Source organism: Marmota flaviventris, chromosome 1 (assembly GCF_047511675.1).
Source record: "Marmota flaviventris isolate mMarFla1 chromosome 1, mMarFla1.hap1, whole genome shotgun sequence".
NCBI classification, from domain to species: Eukaryota; Metazoa; Chordata; class Mammalia; order Rodentia; family Sciuridae; genus Marmota; species Marmota flaviventris.
In genome coordinates, this window is record NC_092498.1 from 193674904 (window position 1) to 193697933 (window position 23030).

At 36.4% G+C, this 23030-nt stretch overlaps 1 pseudogene; it reads left to right on the top strand.

The window, feature by feature from the left end:
• Nucleotides 1-6618: 6618 nt before the first annotated feature.
• Nucleotides 6619-7184, top strand: LOC114089999 (large ribosomal subunit protein uL6 pseudogene; annotated as a pseudogene).
• The last annotated feature ends 15846 nt before the right edge of the window (nucleotides 7185-23030 follow it).

Consider the following 23030-nt stretch of genomic DNA (forward strand, 5'->3'; position numbering starts at 1 on the left):
TTTTCCTGTTTTTTTTTTTTTTGGTAGACATTTTAGAGTTTCAACATTTATATCTGGATCTGTGGTCTATTTCTTTCCTCCTGTCTTTCATAATTCTTCAAGCAAGAAAAGCCAGGTTTAGGGCTTCCCTCTTCTTCGACTTTCCTATCCTCTGTTTCCCTACTTGAAGAGAAAAAGAAAGAAAGGATATGTTGGAGACAAGTTATTGTATGTATTATAACAGGTATATTATTATATATTTTTGCTACCTTTAGCAAAACTTTTTATTATATTGTCCTCTAAGATGCTCTCTGAATATGTTTATAAGACAGATAAAGGAACATAGAAATTTCTTCTCTCTTGCAATAAAACCTGGGTATCCATTAATTCTGTTGCTATAAAATCTTATGCCTATGTTAGATAATAAAATCTGTTTTTAAATTATCTTTAAAAATGTCTTGGTGACTTGCTCATGCAATCATTTGTTCAGGGAAAAGATAATGTATACAAAATTTAAAAGAAATGTTCACAAAATTCAAATTTTATTTGTGTACCTGGAAAGGTACAATTTCCATCACACAGAGGTTCCCCAGCAGTTGTGTAACAAATGATGTGAAGGAGCATATGAAAACTTGGCTGTGCAGACCAGGGAGGGGATGGTAGGGTAGAAAAGTGTCTGTGTGAATGGAAACCTCATGGTGGAGGTGGAGACAACAGATGAGAGAATTACAGTTTCCTTGAAAGGAATGAGAAAAGATCAGTACTGATGGGTAGAAAATGGAAGATAACGGTTTAACGCTCATGTGATTATGACGTAGAAAAAGAACAGAATGAACCAAGATCAGAAAGCTTACTTGTTCTCTAAAACCAATCTAAATGACATTTTATATTCTTTTCTGATACACAAATATAGATGATATTGAATTTATAACTATTTATGCCTCATATTTATTTATACCTCTGCAGTATTATGACATAAAATAATTTATATTCATACCATTTACATTATTTATATCTCTGAATTATTATGACATAAAATAATTTATTTATTTATGAAGAAGATAAATTTATTAAGGTCTTAAACAACATAAAATAAAATTTAATTTTTCTTTATCAATTTTTTCCAGAGATACTTGTCTACTTATTGGGCACCTTATATGTGCTTGACCTGTGGGATATAAAGAGCAATAAGAAACTGTTTCTTACTTCAAAAAGTTTACAGTTTAGTGATGAGACCTGCAGCATAACTGGAGAAGAATTAAGTGCTACCCCAAGAGATAAGACAGATACATCTGCAGAATACTATAAAAGATTCCAGAAGGACAGTGTGAATGAGTAGAGTATTATAGAATGCCTGTGGGTACATGGGGCTTCTCCCCAAGGGCATTTGAGATGCTTGGTCTTCCTGTTCCTATGATCATGCAGCAGTTTGAATTCAGTTGTTGCTCTTTAGGTCTGAAATAGAGGAGCTTGGAAAGAGGGTGCAGATAAATAAACTTGTCTTCTTGGGGAAGAAATTCAGATACCTTATTTGGAAGTAAAGCTTAGGTAATTGGATTTTATTACTGCAATGAATTGAAATAGATGCTGACAAGTACACCATGAACTCCTTGGGGCAGGAGATGTTATGTGATAGGTATCCTAGAGTAATATATATATATAATAGAGTAATAAATAAATATATATGTATATTCTATGTTACTATTTCTATGTCTGTTAACATATATACAATAACTTATGCTCCGACATATCCTTTATTTCTGCTGTGTGTGTATGTGCGCACACGTGCGTGCATGTACATACACACATACTCATATAACGACTATACCAACACACTGTGGAATTCTGAGCCTGTGAGGAATGATAACTACAATGAAAGATACTATTCTCTGTGGATACCTTAAAATCAAATGGAGAATTAAATTTATTTCTTCATTTTTTTTTTTTGAATCGTGACAACAGAATTTCGTGGTGGTTCAGAAATATTTCAAAAGAACAATAAGAAAGAATTTAATTCCCAAGTGCTTGCTTACCAAGCACCATGCCAGTTAAGCACTGTTCTTATGTCGTTGTGTAGATCCCCAGTGGACCTGAAAAGAAACTTCTTAATTAGATTTCAATGGTCCTTGTTTGCCAAGGTGTCTTGTTCAGGGATATCTGGTGACTGGTTGACTAAGCATTTGTTCCAGTTTTTAACTCTTTTCTATAGGATTCTGCTGAGATGTGACTCTCTTGTTACTTTGCTGTTTCTTCTGACAACAGGTTAAGTTACTCTGCCCCTGTCATTTGTGGAACCTGACGGATATCTAGAGATAAGGTCGAATTAATTCAACAGGTGGCAGAAAACCCTGGGGAAAGAGAAGCCTGCTCCACGTGGATATGCTAATACAGTTTTCAGTGCATGATTATCATTCTGCAGTTCAGGAATAATTGAATTTGCATATCCCCAACGTTTAAGAATTGATTTCCTAAATGAGGAAATCTGGGGCATAATGACCATGTGCCTATGCATCACTACACATTATTTCAGGATCCAAAGGAATCTGCAGAGAGTAAATTACATAGTCCCCTTGGATAGATGGAATTTTCATGTTATCTTAGGAAAGCTGTGGGCATTTTTTTCTCTTAATCAAATGGAATCATTCTCTGTTCTAAACATAGGATCAGAAGTGCCTTAGAGGCTGCTGGGAGGGTAAATAATTATCTACCCTACTGCCTAGAGAAATAGCTTAGAGGTTTTTAGAGACAGCAGAAATGGACTGGGATATTATGCAAAATTAGTTTTGGTTAGACTTTAATTTATCTAATTTAATATAGTTATTGAGAAAAGCAAACTATGGACAGTTAGGAGCAAGGAATCAAGAGCCTGTGCAAAGGAGATGGGATATAATAGTCTTGCTAAAGAGATAATGACAATTAGGTATGACTGCATTTGGTGCATTCTTTTTATGCTGCATCTATAGAATTTGCCTCAGATCTACCTAGATGGGGCTTCAATTGTATCTTTATTATTCATTTAACTTCATCTTTAACAAGATCAAAATCCTATGAATAAAAATAAATTATTAGGTAAAGTTATCATACTTTTCCAGCAATAAGGCAAAATTTGATTTTGAAACTATTTTTTTTTTAATCTTCTGGCCATAGGCAGGAAATAACAAAACCAAGACCTCAAGACAAGACAGTTTTATGCTATAGAAAGACATACGTGGATAGAAATGTCAAAGGGATATTCATATTCATAAGCACTTTCTCCTCAAATCTGGTTCAGCTGACTCAACAGCAATGTAAATAAACAAGGTAAGAGACCAGGTGTGGTGCAGCACTCTTGTAATCCCAGTGGCTTGGGAGGCTGAGCCAGGAGAATCGCAAGTTGACAGCCAGTCTCAGCAATTCGGCCAGGCCCTAAGCAACTTAGCGAGACCCTGTCTCATAATAAAAATTTTTTTTAAAAAAAGGGCTGGGAATATGACTCAGTGGTTAGGCCTCCCTGGGTTCAATCACTGGTACCAAGAAAATAAAAAAAGAAGAAACAAGGTAGGAGTTGGGTCTAGTGTACTCCTATAATCACAGTGACATGAGAGGACCACAATTTCAAGGCCAGCCTTAGCAAATTTGTAAGACCCTTAGCAGCTTAGTGAGACCCTGTCTTAAAATTAAAAATAAATAAATAAGTAAAATTTTAAAAAGCTGAAAATATGGGAATGTGACTCAGGGTTCAATCCCTAGTACCAAAAAACAACAACAACAACAAAAAACCCAAACAAGATAAGGTATATTATGGGCTGTGGTAGGATACTTAGGTCCATCTGGTGTCTCTGATAACTTTCAAATTTGTTAGGGAAGTTGAGTCAAAGGCCTCTGTTGTAAGAGCCATAGAAAGGTTTTGAATGAGATTGGAAATGATAAGGACTAACAGAGATGTAGCATATGATTTAGTCATAAGCGAGCAGAAAACGGCCCTTGAGACTAGCTCATGAGAAGGTAATTGAGGTTGGGTGAAGCTCTAATGGAGTTCAGTAATTAATATTTCAATTGAGCTTTAGTCACATCAGCACTGTCATCTGTCTTCTCTCTTATGAACCAGGAAAAGAAGTAGCAGAAGGACCCTGTCCGAGAGAGCTGTGGTCTGGCTGAGAGCCCAATATGTAGCAGGGCTTTATGGCCTAATCTTTTTCAAGGAGTTCAAACTGCCATCAAAGCTGATAGAACCTGATGAAGAGGCCAACTATCTTGGGAAAGGTGTGAAAGGGGTACAGAGTCTGAAGGCATGTCCAAGACACTTGAATGAGGAAAGAAAGATCTGGGAGTAGAGAAAGGCTAAAATTTTGACAAATGATCTGTAGGAGAAACTGGAAAATTCAACTCAGAATGACTGACTGCCTCAGTGTCTTAGAAAAGTTCCTCAAACAGCCCCACATGATAAATTCCATTCTTATTTGTCTTGCTTAGTATTTTTCAAGCCTGTATGAGAGGGGTGACACAAGTGAGTTATAACTAAAATCCTTTTTTGACTCTAGCCCCATCATTTTTCTGCTCTTCTTCCTACACAAATATCTAGAAAGAACAAGTAACTACACCTGATTCTCTGATACCCAATATGTTGGTCATATTATTCCAAATTGTTTGCTTCTGTCATGGCTCAACTGAAACTCATTTTGAACTCTGATTCCAAACCCCAAAGACCGTTTCTTGATTCTTATCTTAGTTGAAATTTAAGCCATATTTAATACAGTGGACTACAACTTGGTTGAGACACTTCCTTTAATTGGGATAACATGTTAAACTCATTTGAGCCTCACTACTTCTCTACCAACTATGACGTCTCAGAGCTTTCTGAATTCTCTCTTTCCAGGGGATTTGATTCATTCCCTGGATGATAATTCCTCTGATTGTTATCAATTCCCAATCATACACATTAAGCTTGGATGGATCATCTCAGTTTGAGACTTATGTACTTCAATTTCCATTGCATCTCCATTTGAATATTTTAAACGAATTTGAGACTTGAGATATACAACTTTGAATTCCTCTTAAAACCTATTTTATCAAATATGCAGTCATTTCAGTAAGTGACAACATTCATCTTGTCCAAGAGAGTTCCCTCCAATTCATCAGTGAATATCATCATTTGTCACCTGGCACAGTTGACCAAATGGCCATTCTTCTCTTCTTTGATCCATTCTCTTAAAGTAATAACATTGATCCTTCATAAAAATTATAACATGTAATATAATTATTCTATTAAAAATATCCTTAAAGCTTTCCTTTGCATTATATGTAAATTCCTACCTTATTGCTTTGGTGCACTCATGTCTGGTCTGCCTTTTGTCCTTTCATAGTTCTGCATCCTTGCAGGGAGCTTTTCTCTTCCTCATTCACTGTATTCTAGGCATAGTGGTCTTCCAGTTTGTAACTGAGCCAACAGATTTCTGATCTCAAATGACTTTGCACATGAAGTTTATTTTTCTCTGTGTAGACTGTTCTTTCCTCCACTTCTCACTTAGCTACCTACTTACTCCCCTTATATCCATGGCAGAGCTAAGTCATATGCTCCCTTACCTTTTCTCAATCCTATGCATCTAGGTAAAACAGGTGATACATCTTCATCTACAGAACACAATGGCAGTAATAAGTCACTTCTGATCTATAGGAGCTCAGAACCGGAATGTCTTCTCTGCATGCATGAATACAAAGAACCTGTGATATTGAAGTTTCATTATGGAAACCATATAGGTCTCCAAGTCATAATTTGGAAGAGAGCTTTAGAAAACTGCATAATAACATTGGCTAATATTTGTGAATACACAGGGAGAAAATGCATAAATAACGTATCTGGGTTCCACTGTATGTCTATTGCCAAAGAGGGAGGAAAATTGATATAATCTTTCAAGTAGGATGAAAATTTTACCTCTATATTTCTTTCCCATAACATGAGCAGGAATAAATTCATTTATTTTCCAAAATCTGTGTATTTAGTACTTTAGCATAGCTTGTTATTTTTTAATAACATAATATCTCACTTTAGTTACTTCTTTATCATTCCTTCTTATTCCATTCTCATTGAGCTTTGTATAACCAAAAATTGATGGCATGTAGCATGTACTCAATAAACATTTGTTGAATGAATAAATAACTCTAGATAGAGTACCACTATTTACAGATAGGTAATTCTTTCAAGTTAATCATAATGGACTTGAGATTATTTCTTATGAAATCCTGGTGTGCTTTCTTGATTCAATAATTACTGAAATTATCATCTGAATCCAGAGAGGAATGCATTGCCTTGGCCATGTGGATTGGAGCATATTGCCTATTTAAACCTTAATTGTTTTTTTTAAATTAATTAATTTATTTTTTAAATATACAACAACAGTGGAATGCATTACAATCCTTATTACACATATGGAGCACAATTTTTTGTATCTCTTAATCCTTAATTGTTAAACTAGGAATACTCTCAGACAACCTCTGCTGTAAGATTGACATATTGGGATAACCTATAGTTCTTTCTGAATCGTCTCATCCCTCTAGTTATGAGTCTTTGCTCATTCAGCAATCTTTGATTAAATGTTGACTTGATACTTAGATCTATCCATAAGAATAGAATGAACAGACTTTGCTGCATCTACTGCGAGAATGAACACCATTCTCAGCACTCAGACTGTTGACATTCCAGAACATGTTGATACTACTCTGAGGGGATGTACAGTTATTGTGAAGGGCCCAAGATGAAACTTCCAGAGGGATTTCAATCATATCAGTGTGGAACTCAGCCTCCTTGGAAAGAAAAAGAAAAGGCTATGGGTTGACAAATGGTGGGGAAATAGAAAGGAACTGGCCACTGTTCGCACCATCTGTAGTCATGCACAGAACATGATCAAGGGTGTTAAACTAGGCTTCCGTTACAAGATGAGGTCTGTGTATGCTCACTTCCCCATCAACATTGTTATTCAGGAGAATGAGTCTCTTGTTGAAATCCAAATTTTTTTGGGTGAAAAATATATCCGCATGGTTCAGATGAGGACAGGTGTTGCTTGTTCAATGTCTCAAGCTCAGAAAGATGAATTAATCCTTCAAGGAAATGATATCGAACTTGTTTCAAATTCAGCAAGCCACAACAGTGAAAAAACAAGGATATCAGATAATTTTTGGATGGTCTTTATGTTTCTGAAAAAAGAACTGTTCAGCAGGCTGATGAATAAGATCTAAGAGTTGTCTAGTCACAGAAACATGTCCTGGAGTCAATTTGATATTTCAATGGTGCAGTAAAAAATCTCTATTGACTTTGGACTTAATCCTTTCCAACAGATTGAATAAACTTTAGTGTTCTTTCAAAGGAATAGAATAGGAAAAAAAAAAAAGAATAGAATGAGCAGGCCATATAGAAATTGGACATTTTTGCTTAATTTGTTTAGCGAAAGGCTGATATTAATTTTATTCTAAGTGCATTTTAAATACTGTTGTTTTTGTCTATTAGGGTAAACTCAAGAGATGGGGGATTACAAGGGAAAACCTGGGCATGTAGGCCCACATTCTGGAGTATTCTTTGTGTGGTCATCAAATGCTTATGGATGTCAATTCTATTGTCTCCAAAGTAGAAAAAAATAGCATGGCAAAATGAACTGGTTGTCTGAGGTTTAAATCAGTGTCTTCTTTTGTTTGATCTGCTGTAATGTAATGCATTCATGCAGCATATAGTGCCATTTGGGTCAGTGATGAATTGCGTGTATGACAGTGGTTATTCCTTATAATTCTAGGTATGTAGTGGGCTATAACACTATGTTTGTGTAGGTGCAGTTGATGTTGTTCACATAATGATGAAATCACCTAATGATGCATTTTTTTAGCTGTATGCCCATTCTTCAGTGATGTATGACTGTTTTGTAGACTGGATGGCCTTATAGAAAATTACTTCAAATAATTCTAGACGCTAGGAAGTATCAATTAAGGTGTTAATGGATTTGGCTCCTGGTGAAAGATTTTGTTCTGGTTGCAAACTATTGCATTCTTTCTGTATCCTCATATGGTTAAGAGAAAGAGAGTAAGCTCTCTAGACTTTTTCCCCCCTTAAATAGGGATTCAAATCCCACCATTAGTAACATACCTTTGTGGAGTCATCAAAATTTAATAAGCTCTCCAAGTTCCCCTCTGTAAATAGCATTGCACTGGGGGTTAGAAACATATGCATTTTGGAGGGACACAAACATTCCACTCACAACAGCAGGGTAGCTCAGACACAGGAATGACACTGATAACCTGACAGCAAAACTGTTAGATGAAAATTAAAGAAAGTTTCCAGCTTCTTCATTTAGTTTGGGAATATTTCTTATTAGAGTGAGAGTTTGAGAAAGGGAGAAAAGTGTCAAAGAAAAGACACATGCCCAAAATTGCTTTAGGATTTGGGGTAGTTAGATTGAGAAGCCACCAAAAGCAGGCATTGTTTTTACTCTTATGAAACATACTTTCCTCCAGATAAATTAACCATTGCTGTTTCTCTATGTCTTTCTTCAACTTTAATCCAATTATTTATCTTTGTAATTCATATGTGTTGCACAGAGTGTGGATATTGCTGTTTCTATTTTATAACGTTGAAACAGATACAGAGAAAAGGTGCAAACAACTTATTTGGGCTTTAGTATATGTCTGTGACCAAGATGGGAGGAGAAGTGATACAGACTTGCAAGTAAGACATAGATTTTAACACTGTGTTTCTAACCCATAATCCTTGGCCATGACTGTCAATCATTGTTTCTGCAGTGGTATGTCCAGTGTGTCCAGTGTTTCACTTGCTTTATCCAGTACTCTGCACCTGGCTTCTCCCTGTGAGGATGAAAAAGCTTTCATTGTTTCTGTGTGATCTTGCATAAGAAATTGACTGCACTTAGCCTTAATTTCTTCATCTGCAAAGTTAATGAACTCATAATACTATTACTGGTGCCTGGTTTTCTATGTTGCTGAAAAAGAATGTGGGAGAGAACAAGTGTTATATGTTAAATTTATTATATGATAACATCAGTGGTTGACATTAATGTCAACATTTATGGCAATGATTTACATCAATAAAAATTCAATTGATACCTACTCTATGCAGAAGACTAGGAAGGCGAGAAGACTAAGTTAAATATATTGCCTCTCTAAATTAGGAAAATGCTGTTGCTTTTAACAGAGGTGCTGGCATTGCAACTCCTCCTTGAAGGACAAGTAGAGGACTCATTTCTAAAGACCATGGGTATTTCAGATTGAGGATGTAGTTTGAACAGAGACTTGGTTTAGGAAAGCTCCTGACATGTTAATGGACCATGGATGAAGGAAAAGAAAAAAATGACTGTTTTGAGGTGATTTCATAATTATAGAGAACAGGATCTGCTTCCCAGGTCTTCCCATCATGGTAAAAGTTTGAAGAGTTGTCCATGGGTGTGTTCCTCTCAAATTGGGACAAAAGTAACATGTGAGAGAATCTGGAAAACTGTAGTATCTACCAGTCACATTCTCTCAAAGAAGTAATTTTACTTCATGGTGAATAATTGAAAACACTATTTCCAAATGAAAAATAATGTTTTGGAGAAAAATACAAACTTTTGTGAGCTACTGTTGCAGTGTGGATGAAATGCCAAAATATTGTTGGAAATATCGGGAAATCAATTTAAGCTCTAGACTGAGAAATGCTGACCCAAATTCTTCCCTATCACTTGGGTAATTTTGATGAACATTATGGGAAGTTTGCCAGGACAACAGGAGATGATGGAGGATTTAGAAATGAATTTATTTCTTTATAAAAGGAAATGAATGTTGCATTATGGATGATCTGGGAGTGAAGGAATTTGCTGGCAACATAAAGACTATAAGTAGGTGCCATAGAATCTATGCAGAGGGCCTGAGAGTCTAGATTGGGTCCCAGAAATTCAGGTGGAGAAGGGAGGCTGGAAGTGTAGGATCACACAGAGGTGGGATTCATGAATTGACCAAACAGCTGGCTTTGGGGAATGGGGGAAGGGATATATAGGGATGAAAATGGCTTAGATGATGCTAGACTGTATGGTTGGCGGAACAGTTCATTGGGAAACTTGAGAGAGGAGAGCAATGGAAAGACTCAGAGTGACCTTCTTGTTAATTAAGACTCTCTTCATCAATGAGTTCTTGAGGCCAATTTATAAGCAATACATCTATATTCATTTTCCCCAAATCTCATCAGTCATCTTCCAACGTTGCTCCTTGCAAGGACATGACCATGGGGTCATAGATATATAGGGATCATTACTTCAGCAAATCTTTCCTCCAATCCAATTGGAAAATGAGTTGTAACAGTTAAACTTAGGTCTACAAGGAAAAGTTCCCAATGCTAAACTCTTTTGCATCCAGTCCATTGCTGCAGCTGATGTTACTTACAGCTGTCCACTTTCATATGTTGTAAGGCTAACATGCAGAATTTTCCATGAATTGATTTCCCCCCTTAAGTTATTATGAAAAAATGTATAACAACCTCAGCACTATTGATGTGTTAAGTTGGATAATTCTATGTTGTAGGGAAATTTTTCTGTGCATTTAGGATGTTTGTCAGAGACCTAGACCTTTACCCTCTAGATGTTGATAGCATACCTCCCCCGACTTGTAACAACAAAAAATGCCTCTGGACATTGCCACATGCTTTGCGGGGAGTAGAAAATGATCACTCCCAGTTGAAAACCCATTGAATTGTTGGTAGGGTGACAATGCACACTGATTTGGCTAGGACAGTACCATTTTAGGCCTATTATCCTAGCCTAATTTTTAGCTCAAAATGTCTCTGCTTGTATGATAAATCATTGTTGCTCTAGTCATAAGGGACTCCCCATGAGATCAAAAGTGTGGGTTGATAGTGGGATGGTGGTGCGCCAAGAGAAAACATGCTGTGTTCGTGAGCCATCTGCTCATGCAACTTTCTTCTGCTCTAGGAGCCGCTTGGGCCCAGTCCCATATACACTTATTCCATTTGATAAAGGTGTGCTGCTGTGTGCATCTGACTTTATGGTGTGGTGTTCCTAGGTAATTCAATCCATGATTTCTAACTCAGTTTGAATGGGCACATAGATAAATAACAACCAGGATATAGAATGAGGCAAGAGCATTTTCCAAAATGATATTTACTTTGCAAAGAATGCACAGGCTCTTATCCATAAACCTAAGAACTGTGATTTTTCCCATCAGGGTTGTCACAGCCTCCAAGCAGCATACTCATCCACCACAGATTTTAAGCATCACGGAATCAGCTGGGTTGTGAGAGCCAAGTGACAGAACTGCTGGCACTGCAACCTGGACCAGCTGGGTAACTTCCTCTTGTTCTTGAACTCACTTGAAGCTGAAAACATTTTTAATAACCTGATAAATAGATTGGAAAAACACAAGCAAATATGGTATAATTTGCCTGTAAAAATCCCCAAAGGCCACTTTGCATCTTTCTTAGGGAGAGAGTATAAGATCCAGGAATCTGTCTTTCATTTAGGAAAGGGTATGCCAACATGTTCCAGTTTACTGGATCCCCAGAATTTGGAAGCAGTCTGTTTTTGTAAGGGATTTATATCTTGATGTATTTGCTGCTTTTGAGCTCTTAGTCTTACTAACATAATGAACCAGTATGATGCATTTGGGGATGGTCAGATCATGGTCATTGAACACCAAATTCTAAAACACAAACAGAAACACTGAGATGGGGTAAGTCTATGTGGTAAAGTTGTATGGCTGTTTCTGTGAGGTGAAAGCAATGGGTTTTAGTGTCTCTTTGTGGGGGTGGGGTAAGGAAAACTTCTTGATAAGAAGAACAATCATCACTTTCTGCCAATTATTAATTTCCTCTAGTAAACAGATAAAATCTAGCAAACCTGCTGCAAATGGAATCATTATCTGAAACATATGACCATGAATTGTCATGTTCTTGAGGACTTTTCCATCTTCTCTACCAGCTTAACCGCTGAGTTAAATGGCTATGTGAGAAGAGTGAACATGCTGCAACTCTTGAGTCCAGAAGAGTGGAACCTAACTCTGAGATTTCCACAGGGATGACATTATATTTTAGTTCAGTGTTTGGGTACAGAAACGGAGTTCTAGAACCTTTTTCAACCAAAATAAAATTTACTCCCTGGAATAGGTTGCAGTTGTGATTGTGCTAGTTGCTGAGGATAGCTGATCTAAAATATACTTGTGAACTGAGGAAATATACATGATATATGTTTAAGAACCAACTGGGACACTATGAGAGAGACTCAAGACACAATCTATTTAAAAATACTTGACCTCTATAAAACTCTCATTATTTTCTATACACCGTGAAGACATTCTAGGTCCCAAGGGATAAGCTTTCATTTAAATTTAACTTTTAATAACTTTGCAATGTCTGGATGAATCTATTTGTCCAGTGCCTACTTAGCCTGATAAATGACCCCAAGTCCATTTGGGAAAGACAAGGAGAAATATTCATGGTAAGTATCTGTGATAATACTTCTGAGGCATTCGTCAAGGTTGTCTGGTTTTTCTTGGTTCAAAAGGGCCTGAATCTAGGAGGTAACTCAAATATAAAGGGGTCTGTCATGAAGGCTGAGGTATTGTCTCTGCTAGGCATAAAATGTTTGAGGTGAAAAAGTTCAAGCAGAATCTTAGTGAGCTTTGCATTATTTCCTGTCATGTAGAACTCCCTTATTAGCTACCAATAGCCATATATTGCAATGCCTAGGCATGTATTCCAGGGGACCACCACTGTGATCAGCATTTGAGCCATGTACAATTTTTCTTGGACAGTTAAGCATTGTTACATGGTCATGCCATCCTGGTATACAACAGCCCCACTGAAAACCAAGCGGTGGATTTCAAATTCAGCATCTTTTACCAACAACTCCAAGAATGTCCAGCAGTGATGTTGGTTCTCTCTGGTTTTCTTATATTTGATGAAGGGGCATTTCTTCTCATCCCTTTGGTAGAAAAGGGAATAGAAAAGGTTAGGAGTGAGTAGATAAAATTTATTCACTCCAGAATTCCTATATGACAAAATCTTTTTTAATCCTTGAACACCTAGATAATAAAATAAAGCTTATGAAAATAGTTAGATGTTTCCTGCATTGACTTCCATACTCTATATTCCGTCTCTTTTTAGAATCTGTGAGAAGGCTGATGAAGTAGACATGGGAAGGATGTAATGGAGGCAAAGCTCTACCACCACCCCTGAACAGGAATGTTCTGTTTACAAGGCCGTGTTGGACCCCTGGAGAGATATCATCACTAATGGAAGCACTATAGGGACTTCCTTGGTTCCAGAATTCATGCCCTGCTGAGTTCTGCTGATCTAAGATAATCACTGCCTTGCCATCTGACTTTCACCCACATATGGCAGTGTAGATGACTAATCACTGAAGGACCTTCTGTGCCTTTACATCCTATCCTGGAGATTCAGATTCACAGGCTAGAGCATTGGACAGGTTAGATTTAGACCATTTGTTCACCCTTCAGACACTAGATGTTGCTGAATAGGATATTAACTGCATTTTTTGGGTGGAGGACCCTGCCTTGAATTTATCTTAAGATTCTAGCTGCAAAGCAATAATGATGTATGGCCTCAGTAAGAAAATAACTGTCTTCCCCTCCTTTTTCCCAGAGTTGTAGAGTCAGACTCAGTTTTTCCCCTGAGCAGATGGAAATGTGAAGAAAATTTAATGAGAGTTGGTGGCCATTTGTCCCTTTCCTTTGTGCTATAGCATGAGTGTGAGTAGAAAGGATGTGGGATCATCATTCCTGAAATCCAAGCTATGTTGCAATCTTAGATTTAGAGTTGGGGTCTCAGTTTTTGGTGACAGTTTCATATTTCCTGCCTAGAACAACTTGATACTACTGACTTCAAACTTATATCCTGAGAGGAAATGGTTTTGCTTCTAGTTATCCACACTCTCTAAAGAAAGTCTCTGGCCAGGGCAGGTCTGAGATCAATGGCTGTGAACTGCCTGTGCAAAATTTGAAAACATTTTTGGCCTTAAATTACTTTATTCTCACCAAAATGTTGACCTCCTTCATGCAACTAGACCCAGGAAGGGAAGAATCTGGACTGGCTTTGTCTCCTGCTTCTATTATGCTCACCACTGAGGCAAATAAATAAACAAAAACAGCCGAGTGAGTCTAAGGGCTGTTTGACTTTAAACATTTTTTATTTTCTAATTGAATAAGAGTAAAAACAGTAGTTAAAATATACCCTTGGCTGTTGTCATGAAAATCACTGTAACAAATAAGACCCAAATAGCCAATTTTCTGTGGTTTCCAAGGATACAGCCACAATTAGAATTGTCATTTGCCAATCTTTTTTTTTTTTTTTTTTTTTTCATTTTAAGGGACATTAAAACAAGACAATGGGAAGGGAAGGGCCAGAGGGAAAGTTTTTCTTGCTAAATAAAGGTTAGAGGGAAAGAGGGGAAGGGCTCTAAAGGAGATTGTGTTGATTCTTTTCTGATAGGTTTAAAGCAAATGGCTGAACTGACTCTAGCTCCTTTGAAGTGCATTAATCGAAAACAAAACAGGATGGGTCATGTTTCTGGTCTGAAAGTTCAGGATGGCCAAGTCCTCTAAGCACCAGATGGTAAGATGTTCCTACCTGCCTTGTTTGAATTTAGCTTTCATTTACTAAGTGCTCTACTGAAAGTCTCTTATTTAATCTCCATAACAACCTTTTGAGGATGTGTGCTAGACACTTATGTTGGCCTACTAAATATGCATTCCACTGTTTTATGTCAATAGAACTGTGATATCTTTTTAGCAAATCACTTTTCCCCATCTTACTGTGTCCATTTAGTTGGTAAATTAAGATGCCCTAGCTATGGTGGGGATATGAAACAATCACACCATTTAGAGTTAATTTGGGGGGTCAATAAATCTTGAACTGAGCTTTAAAATTGCTGAAAATCATTGCCACTTATTTGCTTTGTGAAAGTCCTCTCTGAGATTATAATGGTCCTGCTTGCCCACGCATTTTCTTGATTCTCTGTTTTGCTTCTCTGTTAATCCTGCAAATTGCTAGAATTCTTTTTAACAAATGACCATTTTTGCTTATGTTAGCTAAATTAAAAAATAGTACAATAAATAATACCCAGTGTCATTCTTATTTTTTAAAATTTCTTTGCGGTAATGGCTATTGAACTCAGGGGTGCTCTATCCCAAGGCTGCAGCCCCAGAATTTTAATTCTTTTTTATTTTGACATAGAGTCTAAATTGCCCAGGCTTGCCTTGAACTTGTGATCTCCCTACCTCAGTCTCCTGAGTTTGCGGGATTGCTGAGGCACACTACCACATCCAGCAATTCCCAATTTTTAATTTAAGAAAACTGAAATTCAGTTAAAGTAAATCTTTTGTTCAGCATTAGTCAGTTAATGATGGAAACGGGATTCAAATTCGCACCTGTTTCCCACCCCATCTCTGCCTCCACCGTTTTCTTTTATGTGAATAAGTAAGTTGTCTTACTGGCTACACTCCAAGTCAGGGACACCCTTTTCAACAGTGGAATCAAAGGTTGATTCTGGCAGAGAAAAATCTCATTGTTCACACTTCCCCTTTTGTGATGTGGTAAGTCTTTTCATACATTTGATGATTTTTCTCTGTTTATTTTTTCCTCCTGAGTAGGAGAAGGTGACAATGGTTGTCAAGAAATGGGATCAGATACTCTTTCTTTCAGAATGTACCCCAATCCCTCCCCATCTTGCCCTTCTCTTTACTTCCTTTCTCCCAGTGTTCTTACTCAGGGTGTGATCCTCAGAAGAGAACTGAAATACAGATGCTTAAAAAGGTTACTAGAAAGAACCAGCTCTAAATTCTAGCACCACCAATTTTTAGCTTGTTATTGAGTGAGTTTTCTTTTCATTTTTGAAAATGGTAGATTGATGGTAATTTTTCGGTTGCCAGCTTAGAGATCCAGAAAGATAGCTGCATTTGGAGGAAGGCAGCTCAACTGTCCAACTGCTACATCTGTCTGTTTTGACATCTCAGAGCTCTCTGGGTCTCTTATTGCCTTTCCAAATGCCCTCTATAACTTGGAAAAAGCCAAATTCCAAAGTGTAGCCTCTTTTCTGCCTCAGGCAGCCTGTGAATAAACATAGAGAATACTGGAGGGTTTTTTTTTTTTTTTTTGGCCAAGTGAATCTTGACACCTAGATTGAAGGGTCTGAAGGATTCTAAATTGCCACAGTCACTTCTTTGTAGTTTCCAGGGTGCTGAGTCAAGAGTGTTAGTGTACATTTCTTGGGGTTCCATTATGCACATGTACTCACCTCCTTACCAGTGCCTGAATGAAAGTCTGGCAGAGAGATTCCCTTCTGCTTTTCATGCTAGCCACTTTCTGCTGAAATTCATTTAGGCTTTAGGTGAGTGGATAATGCCTTTTATTAATTCTGTAACAATATACAATATATTGGATTTATTTCAGGAGTTTTGGGAGTTGTGGGTTAAAAATTCAGGTTGGCATTACTTGTACTGATGGTGAACCCAATGTTCTCCTGTACTGAAGTTGCTGTCTTCAGTTATACCAGTGGATTATACACATTTGAAAGAAACCTCTCAATGAGTCCTAGTTTTTCTTCTTTTTATTTAGCTGACTTTCTGAGTACTTACTTCCTTCTTTGTTTCCCTTCTTTCCTGAACAATATTTAGATACCTTTACTCTGAGTTACATCTGGCTTCACTCCTGAAGAACTATGATCTATTGATTAAAATACAATTATAGTGTTCTAAAAACAGCTTTGCTGAAGAATAATTCATTACAATCAGTTTAATAAATAATAAATATTTAATTTGAATTAGGTTTAACATATGCCCAAACTCATGACACCAGCACCCTGTTCAAGATGGTTATATATATATATATATATATATATATCCAGAAGTTTCTTCCTGTCTCTTAGCAATAGCTCCCTAATGTTCTACCATCTCCAGATGATCACTGAGGTACTTTCTGTCACTGCTTATTAGTTTGAATTTTAAAAAATTTTATATAAATATACAGTGCAAACTTTGTTATATAAGGGAAGAGGAGGTGATATTTAATGATAAAAGAATCAATTCTCCAAGAACATACAACAATATTAAATGCACACACATCTCACAGTAGCGCTTTAATAATATGAAGTAGAATTTGATTGACCTGAAGGAATAAATAGATCTCTAGTTATGCTTGAAGACTTCAACACTCTTCTTTCGATAACTGAGGAAACAGCTAGACAGAAAAGTCATCAAGGATGTAGAATAATACTGCCAAACAACTTGACCAAACTCATATTTATAGAATCAAATAAATCAAAATATACATTTTTCTAATGTGCATATGGAACATTCCCATAGATAGAACATATCTTGGGTTATGAAACAATCTCACATTTAAGATAATTGTGGATACTATTTCCTTATTAGTGAGGACACTATGGCTGTGGAGTCAACAGCCTAGATAAAATGGATCAATTCCTCAAAAGACACAACATATTAAAACTCACACAAGAAGGCATAGATAACCTGAATAGTCCTATATACTTTAATGTAATTGGGCTCATAGTTGAAAACATTCCAACAAAGAAACTATAGGTCCAGGAAATTTCACTGGCATATTCTACCAAACATTAAAAAGATATATCAATTCTCCAAAATTTCTTTCAGGAAATTAAAAAAAGGAGAAGAATTCCCAATTCATTTTATAAGGTTAGAATTACCTTAAGAGTAAAAACAGAAAAAAATACATGCAGAAAATAAAACTGATGACCAATATCTGTTATGACATGAATACAAAAGTCCTCATCAACATATTATCAATTTGAATCAAGCAATTTATCAGGTAGAGTTCATTGTGAGAAGCAAAAGTTCTAATATTTACAAATCAATCACTCTAATCAACTGTATAAGTGATCTAAAAATAAGAACTAAATAATCATATCAATATATGCAATAAAAGGTCTTCAACAAAAGTTACATTTCTAAAATTATAAAACCTCTCAACAAACTAGAAATAGAGGAGGACTTCCTCATACTGATAAAGGATATCCACAAGAAGCTACCATCATCTTAATTAAATTTATCCTCATACTGAGTGTCATCTCTTGCCACTCTGATTCAACATTATACTGAAAATTCTAGGTTGTACAATAAATAAAGAAAATGAAGTAAAAGAGATATATTTGGAAATAAATAAATAAAACCATCTCTATTCTCAGAACATTATTTTCTGTGTAAAAAATGTCCAAGGCTCTGCAGAAAAGTCCCTAGAAGTAAGTAATAAGTCTAGCAAAGTCATAAATACATGGTCAGTACACAAAAATCAATAATTCTTTTATCTGATGGCAATGAACAAGTAGAAACTGAAATTTAAGAAGTAGTACTATATGTAATAGTTTTCTCCACAACTGAAACATCTAGGCATAAACTTAATGAAATATATACAGGATCTCTGTACTAAATTGTTAATAGCAAAGGAAAACAATCAAAGAAGATAATAAACCAATAGAAAGATATACTATTCATAGATTATAAAATTTAATATTTTTAAGGTGTCAATACTCTAAAAATTAATTTATAAATTCAATACAATACAGATAAAATACCAACAGTATAAAAGGATTCTAACATGTATATAGAGTGTAAAAGAAACTAGAATAGCCAAAACAAATTTACAAGAGAATTCAGAAAACTCATATTATCTTCTCTTAATATTTAATTTTAGTGTTTCTATAACCAAATCAGTTATATTTTCAAAAAGTTAGGTGCATAGTTTAATGGACCAGATTTTCAAAATCAGATATTGACTGACAAATACAGATCATTGATTTTTCACCAAGGTATGAAGGCAATTCAGTGGAGAAAGGATGGCATTTTCAACAAATGGTGATGGAATGATTAGATATCCTTATTAAAAAGAATAAATGTTGATCTATTCCTGACACCTTAGACAATAATTAAGTCAAAATGTATTATGGACTAAGTATATTCTAATGGTACTGAATTTTTTGTAAAAAAAATTTCATGATTGTTTGGCAAAAAGTTCTTAAGTCTTACACCAAAAAGCACAATGTCTACGTTTTGATAAATTGGGCCACATCAGAATTTTGAATATTTGCTGTATGAAAGACACTGTTAATGACACAAAAAGACCAGATGCAGGTAGGAAAACAATGCTCCCAAGTCAGTTACCTGAAATAGGATACGTTATATGACAAATTCTCAAAACTCTATAATGATAATAAAAAAATGAAAAGTACAGGCAATCATTTTTATAGGCATTCTATCAAAAAAATAGAAACATGGCAAATAAACATATGAAAAGAAACTCTCTTTTTTAGTCATTTGGAATTGCAAATCAAAGACAATGAGAGGTCATTGCACACCTATTCAAAAGGCAAAAAAGAAAATAATTAATCAATGAAACAAACAAAAACTGAAAAAGTATCATGTTGTTAAAGATATAAAGCAACTGGTACTTTCCTACATTTCAGATGGGAAAATAAAATGAGACAGCCATAATGGAAAACTATTTTTTTAAATTTATTAGTTCTAATCAATTATACATGACAGTAGAAAGCTCTTGGATTCAATGTACAAAGGGAGCAGAAGTTTTCACTTCTCCGTGGCACATGAAATAGGGTGACACCATTTGTGCAATCATACTGTAACTAGTTAATGATGTCCATCTCATTCCACCATCTTTCCTATTCCTTTGCCTTTTCTCCTCTACCCTTTGCCCCATCTAAAGTTCTTCCACTCATCCAATGCCCCACCTCTACATGGATTAGACATCTATTAAAAAGAGAAAACATCCGGCCCCTGTTTTTCTAGATGGCTTATTTTGCTTAGCATGATATTCTCCAACTCCATCCATTTACTTGCAAATGCCATAATTTTATTCTGTTTTAATGGAATGAAATATTTATTCTGTATATGTACCACAGTTTCTTCATCCATGCATCTATTGAAGGGCATCTAGGTTGCTTCCACAGTTTAACAATTGTGAATTTGCTGCTATAAACAATGATGTGGCTGCATCACTGTAGTATGCAATTTTTAAGTCTTTAGAGTATTTTATAATTCTTATGAAGGAAAATACATATTTACTATATAATTCCACTTCTAGCTATTCACTCTAGAGACATAAATATTTGAATTCACATTATAAAAATGATTGTTTGGAGCTATGTTTCATAATCTTCCAAACTGAAAATAACCCATGTTTCTTTCAGTGGGTAACTAGCCAAACATTCTATGGTACATGGCCTATCCATACAACAGGACACTGTTCAGCAAAACAAACAAACAAACAAAAAACTGATATACACCACAAAATAAACAAACCTAAAGTGCATTATGTCAACTCAAAGTTATATGTTGCATAGTTTTGTTAAATGATACCTAAAAAAGACAAAACTATCAGGGGAAAAAAAAAACACAACAGTGGTTGTACAATTGAGGTAGAAGGAGGGTATGACATCAAATGAGTACCCTGAAGAAATTTTGGTCTGAGAATTAGTCTGTCTCCTGATTGTGGAGATGGTTATAGAATTCTATGAACTCTATATACTTGTTAAAACTCAGTACTGTGCAACTACCACATCAAAATGAACTTAACAGCATATCACTAAAACATTTTTTTTTTAATTTTCAGAACTGGATCTTGTATAGTAGATTCCTTAAAGGGATTTTTATTTTAAGAGCAAGCTTCCACCTCATTGGATGTTAGAATGTTAGAAGAGTTATTACCCAGTGAGTTACATATTGCTTCCAACAGTCATGGGGGCCTCTACCCATTCTAATTTCCTTCAAATGTAGACAAGACTCACCAATGTGATAATTAGAAAAGAATAGATGCTTCTTTGTTAGAGAAGGATCTCCCCCCTGAAAACTGATGGCCACAGTCTGCCCTTTCAGGCCATAAGCACAGTTTAGCAGGAGAATAATAATTTGTACTGAGAGATCAAGTAAACTTAAATAACAGAAACCCACCTAATGCCCATAAACATGTCATAATCAGAGGACATTCAAGGAATAGTGGGAGTAGCTGGGCGTTTGGGACCTGCTGGCAACAGCATGTTGGGGCTATTAAATCTAGCTTTGCAGCCCTGATGGAGCTCATTAGCTGCATTACTGGAGATTGGTATGTTTTATTTTTCCTAAAGCTATCAGCAATGTTCAGTCCAAAAGTTAATATGTGTATTATTGCTTTGCTGGATTTCAAGCCCTTTCTCATTAGAAGCATTGATATGGATTAAAAGTTGTTCTCCAAATATCAGGTCCCGTTGCCATGGAATAATTCTTGGCCTCTCTACTGGTAACTAAAGAGTCCAAGACTATCACTCAGATTAATTGGAGTAATATGGAATGGAAAAGTTAATGGGGAAGCCAGGTTGTTTGAGGTGTTAAAGTAAGCTATTATCACCATTCTGTTTTCCTTCCTGACTCTTCTTCCCTCCAGAAAAGGCAGTGACTACAAGCAGAAGTGATAAATACTCCCTGAGGCTGGCTAGTGCATAGATTATTTCCATGAATCACGACCTCTGCCCACCTACACCTCATTTTTAAGTTAGAAGAAAAGCGGCCAAATGTGCTCAGGCTGGTGCTGCCAATGGTATTTTCAGTACATTGGCTCTGCTTCAGCCTCGATGTGGCACAGACTTTGTTGCCACTAAAATTGAACCTGAGGTGTACTCTCTCTTCAAGGAGAATTCTAGATAGTTACTCTCTTTCCCTGGCTTCTGATTCTTGTCTATTTTGTGATTAGGGTTCAGTCCCACCATGTACCCTTCTGTCTTCTTATGATGCCTAGCCTACCAATCTTATGTGATCTTAGAATCATTTTCTGTTTTCATCCAGTAAGGCTTCTCCTACTCTGTCTCATGCACAATTTGTCTTTTTCAGGAATAATGAAAATATTATCTGGTTTCTAGTCCATGCGCTTACATGTACCCAAGAGGGTTCTGCTAAGGCTGCCTGCTGTTTGGGCCAACTTGAAGAATCCCTAAAAATGGTCTTTGGAGGAGGAGAGAGAGACATATGCCATTTCATTTACTTAAGGGTTGCCACGAGAATCATATGCAAGGTCTTCCAAGGCTTTCAGTGGAGGACATTTTGATTTCTCATGGGGGATGTGATCTGGAAAAGTACCAGGTCCTCTAAGTAGGAAAAGTACCAAATCCTCCAGCTGTGTGAATGTTGGCTACTATCAACTCACAGCTCTGCTTTCTCGGTGGACAGTTACTAATGGCAGATGGAAAGTTACGTTACCGCTGAAGGTTGGCTGCTGCCCTCCGATGCCAAGTCAGCTAGTGAGCAAGGACTGAGTGATAATGGGGGTGCACAAGCCAAGTCCATTGATCTCAGGTGTGAGTAACTCTGTCTTGAGATATATGTTCCAGACCCTTTGTGGATAAGATTTTTTTACCTGAGAACACCGTGTGATGATCCATTTTACACGTCAATTTGTTAGACATTCTTTCTGGGTGTGTCTGTGGACCATTTGCAGAAGAGAATAGCATTTCAACTTGTCGATTGAGCAAAACAGAAGTCCTTCCTCTTTATGGGTGAGCATCTTTCAATCTATTGAGCCTTTGTACGAAACAAGAAGGCAGAGGAAGGTTGAGTTCACTGTTTACCTGACTGTCGGGATGTGTCGTTGTCTTCTCCTGCCTTTGGCACTCCCAGTTCTCAGGCCTTGGATTGAAATCTGTACCTTTGACTCTTTGGTCTTCAAGTCACACCACTCACTAGCCTTCTTGGATCTCTAGCTGGCAGATGGTAGATCATGGGACCTCAGCCTGCATGAACTCATGAGCTAATAACATAATTAATCTCTAGACATAGATGACATATATGTCTTTATATTTGCCTATATCTTCATATATATGTAACTAATTCTAATCTATCATCTCTCTCTCTCTCTCTCTCCCTACACACATGCATGCACACATACAAGTGCACCCCCCCCACACACACCCTTATTGCTTCTGTTTATCTGGAGAACCCGAATAATTTTTTTCGTCTCATAGTTCTTCTTCTATGACTTTATTACAGGGTTATCCTGAAGA